Raw genomic sequence first — 5,000 nt, 5'->3', positions numbered from 1 at the left:
ATTTTGGTGTTTTTTGGTCAATGTTTACACGCGCAACTTGAAACCTTCCTTCAGGACGCCATGAGATTCTGTTAGGCTCGTACAGTTCAGCGTTACCAGATTGTTGTGGCCATATTATCGTACTTCACAGGTTGAAATTATTGTACTTCTGGTAAAACTTTCGTACATATATAATTATTTAAAATATTATGCAAAACTGCCACTTTCCAAATACAGGAGAATTTAGATTTTTTTTTTTTTTTTTTTTTTTTTTTTTTTTATGTAGGAAGGATACTGGCCAAGGGCAACAAAAATCTAATAAAAAAAAATGCCCACTGAAATGCCAGTCCCTAAAAGGGTCAAAGCAGTGGTCAAAAATTGGTGGATAAGTGTCCTGAAACCTCCCTCTTGAAGGAATTCAAGTCATAGGAAGGTGGAAATACAGAAGCAGGCAAGGAGTTCCAGAGTTTACCAGAGAAAGGGATGAATGATTGAGAATACTGGTTAACTCTTGCGTTAGAGAGGTGGACAGAATAGGAGTGAGAGAAAGAAGAAAGTCTTGTGCAGCGAGGCCGCGGAAGGAGTGGAGGCATGCAGTTAGCAAGATCAGAAGAGCAGTTAGCATGAAAATAGCGGTAGAAGACAGCTAGAGATGCAACATTGCGGCGGTGAGAGAGAGGCTGAAGACAGTCAGTTAGAGGAGAGGAGTTGATGAGACGAAAAGCTTTTGATTCCACCCTGTCTAGAACAGCAGTATGAGTGGAACCCCCCCAGACATGTGAAGCATACTCCATACATGGACGGATAAGGCCCTTGTACAGAGTTAGCAGCTGGGGGGGTGAGAAAAACTGGCGGAGACGTCTCAGAACACCTAACTTCATAGAAGCTGTTTTAGCTAGAGATGAGATGTGAAGTTTCCAGTTCAGATTATAAGTAAAGGACAGACCGAGGATGTTCAGTGTAGAAGAGGGGGACAGTTGAGTGTCACTGAAGAAGAGGGGATAGTTGTCTGGAAGATTGTGTCGAGTTGATAGATGGAGGAATTGAATTTTTGAGGCATTGAACAATACCAAGTTTGCTCTGCCCCAATCAGAAATTTTAGAAAGATCAGAAGTCAGGCGTTCTGTGGCTTCCCTGCGTGATATGTTTACCTCCTGAAGGGTTGGACGTCTATGAAAAGACGTGGAAAAGTGCAGGGTGGTATCATCAGCATAGGAGTGGATAGGACAAGAAGTTTGGTTTAGAAGATCATTAATGAATAATAAGAAGAGAGTGGGTGACAGGACAGAACCCTGAGGAACACCACTGTTAATAGATTTAGGAGAAGAACAGTGACCGTCTACCACAGCAGCAATAGAACGGTCAGAAAGGAAACTTGAGATGAAGTTACAGAGAGAAGGATAGAAACCGTAGGAGGGTAGTTTGGAAATCAAAGCTTTGTGCCAGACTCTATCAAAGGCTTTTGATATGTCCAAGGCAACAGCAAAAGTTTCACCAAAGTCTCTAAAAGAGGATGACCAAGACTCAGTAAGGAAAGCCAGAAGATCACCAGTAGAGCGGCCTTGACGGAACCCATACTGGCGATCAGATAGAAGGTTGTGAAGTGATAGATGTTTAAGAATCTTCCTGTTGAGGATAGATTCAAAAACTTTAGATGAGCAGGAAATTAAAGCAATAGGACGGTAGTTTGAGGGATTAGAGCGGTCACCCTTTTTAGGAACAGGTTGAATGTAGGCAAACTTCCAGCAAGAAGGAAAGGTAGATGTTGACAGACAGAGCTGAAAGAGTTTGACTAGGCAAGGTGCAAGCACGGAGGCACAGTTTCGGAGAACAATAGGAGGGACCCCATCAGGTCCATAAGCCTTCCGAGGGTTTAGGCCAGCGAGGGCATGGAAAACATCATTACGAAGAATTTTAATACGAGGCATGAAGTAGTCAGAGGGTGGAGGAGAGGGAGGAACAAGCCCAGAATCGTCCAAGGTAGAGTTTTTAGCAAAGGTTTGAGCAAAGAGTTCAGCTTTAGAAATAGATGTGATAGCAGTGGTGCCATCTGGTTGAAGTAGAGGAGGGAAAGAAGAAGAAGCAAAGTTATTGGATATATTTTTGGCTAGATGCCAGAAATCACGAGGGGAGTTAGATCTTGAAAGGTTTTGACATTTTCTGTTAATGAAGGAGTTTTTGGCTAGTTGGAGAACAGACTTGGCATGGTTCTGGGCAGAAATATAAAGTGCATGAGATTCTGGTGAAGGAAGGCTTAAGTACCTTTTGTGGGCCACCTCTCTATCATGTATAGCACGAGAACAAGCTGTGTTAAACCAAGGTTTAGAAGGTTTAGGACGAGAAAAAGAGTGAGGAATGTACGCCTCCATGCCAGACACTATCACCTCTGTTATGCGCTCAGCACATAAAGACGGGTCTCTGACACGGAAGCAGTAGTCATTCCAAGGAAAATCAGCAAAATACCACCTCAGGTCCCCCCAACTAGCAGAGGCAAAACGCCAGAGGCACCTTCGCTTAGGGGGATCCTGAGGAGGGATTGGAGTGATAGGACAAGATAAAGATATGAGATTGTGATCGGAGGAGCCCAACGGAGAAGAAAGGGTGACAGCATAAGCAGAAGGATTAGAGGTCAGGAAAAGGTCAAGAATGTTGGGCGTATCTCCAAGACGGTCAGGAATACGAGTAGGGTGTTGCACCAATTGCTCTAGGTCATGGAGGATAGCAAAGTTGTAGGCTAGTTCACCAGGATGGTCAGTGAAGGGAGAGGAAAGCCAAAGCTGGTGGTGAACATTGAAGTCTCCAAGAATGGAGATCTCTGCAAAAGGGAAGAGGGTCAGAATGTGCTCCACTTTGGAAGTTAAGTAGTCAAAGAATTTCTTATAGTCAGAGGAGTTAGGAGAGAGGTATACAGCACAGATAAATTTAGTATGAGAATGACTCTGTAGTCGTAGCCAGATGGTGGAAAACTCGGAAGATTCAAGAGCGTGGGCACGAGAGCAGGTTAAGTCACTGCGCACATAAACGCAGCATCCAGCTTTGGATCGAAAATGAGGATAGAGAAAGTAGGAGAGAACAGAAAAGGGGCTACTGTCAGTTGCCTCAGACACCTGAGTTTCAGTGAGGAAAAGAAGATGAGGTTTAGAAGAGGAGAGGTGGTGTTCTACAGATTGAAAATTAGATCTTAGACCGCGAATGTTGCAGAAGTTAATGAAGAAAAAGTTGAGGGGGGTGTCAAGACACTTAGGGTCGTCGACGGAAAGGCAGTCCGACCTGGGGACATTTATGGTCCCCTCCCCAGATGGGGACTCCGAGGCTGGTGTAGGAGTCGCCATGATTTTAAAATTTTTTGAGTGAAGGGTGTGTGTGTTATTAGGTGCTTGTAGTTTTGTGTGGAGGAAGAGAGTTGTCTTTAGAGGGCAGGCTGTGACTACCCCCTTGTGTTGTGAGACACAAAGGGAAACGTTCAGTGAGGTCACAGCTGGGTTTAATGATAAGTTCACAGCACCCCCTGAAAACAGTGCTTTAGACCTCACTGGGAGTAATTATATATATATTATATATATATATATATATATATATATATATATATATATAAATATATATATATATATATATATATATTATATATATATATATATATATATATATATATATATATATATATATATATATATATATATATATATATATATATGTAATTATATATATATATATATATATATATATGTAATTATATATATATATATATATATATATATATATATATATATATATATATATATATATATATATATATATATATATATATATATATATATATATATACGAGTATATATATATATATATATATATATATATATATATAATCTAAATTCTCCTGTATTTGGAAAGTGGCAGTTTTGCATAATATTTTATATATATATATATATATATATATATATATATATATATATATATATATATATATATATATATATATATATATATATATATATATATATATATATATATACGAGTATATATATATATATATATATATATACAGAGAGAGAGAGAGAGAGAGAGAGAGAGAGAGAGAGAGAGAGAGAGAGAGAGAGAGAGAGAGAGGTGTGTGTGAGTGTGATGAAAAAACAGGTAACAGTAATTCCATGATGCAACATGTCAAATATTTCATCAAAACTCGCTTACTTTGGTCTGCTTCAGTTGTCCGCGACCACAGCCACACTCACACACCACCCCTACACCTGCTCACAACACACTAGTGCGTAGCAACTTCCCGGGGGCCCAGGGTTGCCAGATTGTTTTGGCCATATTATCGTACTACACAGGTTGAAATTATTGTACTTCTGGTAAAATTATCGTACATATGTAATTATTCCAAATATTATGCAAAACTGTCACTTTCCAAACACAGCAGAATTTAAGTTATATATATATATATATATATATATATATATATATATATATATATATATATATATATATATATATATATATATATATATATATATATAGAGAGAGAGAGAGAGAGAGAGAGAGAGAGAGAGAGAGAGAGAGAGAGAGAGAGAGAGAGAGAGAGAGAGAGAGAGAGAGCAGAATTTAAGTTATATATATATATATAGAGAGAGAGAGAGAGAGAGAGAGAGAGAGAGAGAGAGAGAGAGAGAGAGAGAGAGAGAGAGAGAGAGAGAGAGAGAGAGAGAGAGAGAGAGAGAGTGTGTGTGTGTAATGAAAAAAAAACAATGCCCTTAACAAACAAAACATTTTCCTAAATACATATCATTAATAATTGGAGAAAAACTACAGGACACTTCGTTAAGTTGTTTACTTTCCAGACCCCCTCTTAGTCACCCTTGCTGTGTCCCCTGTACCACCTGAAGACCTCCACCAGACCCCCTCTTAGTCACCCTTGCTGTGTCCCCTGTACCACCTGAAGACCTCCACCAGACCCCCTCTTAGTCACCCTTGCTGTGTCCCCTGTACCACCTGAAGACCTCCACCAGACCCCCTCTTAGTCACCC

The 5,000-nt window shown here is 39.7% G+C and overlaps 1 protein-coding gene across 1 annotated transcript in view; it reads left to right on the top strand.

Moving 5' to 3' along the window:
• LOC135095867 (zinc finger protein 554-like) overlaps nucleotides 1–5,000 on the top strand; it is a 101,177-nt gene that overhangs the window by 66,407 nt on the left and 29,770 nt on the right. The gene's annotated exons all lie outside the window — the stretch shown is intronic.

The sequence above is a fragment of the Scylla paramamosain genome, unplaced genomic scaffold (assembly GCF_035594125.1).
Source record: "Scylla paramamosain isolate STU-SP2022 unplaced genomic scaffold, ASM3559412v1 Contig2, whole genome shotgun sequence".
Taxonomy (NCBI): domain Eukaryota; kingdom Metazoa; phylum Arthropoda; class Malacostraca; order Decapoda; family Portunidae; genus Scylla; species Scylla paramamosain.
The sequence above is the reverse complement of the archived record's forward strand: the minus strand, read 5'-3'. Positions and strand labels throughout refer to the sequence as shown.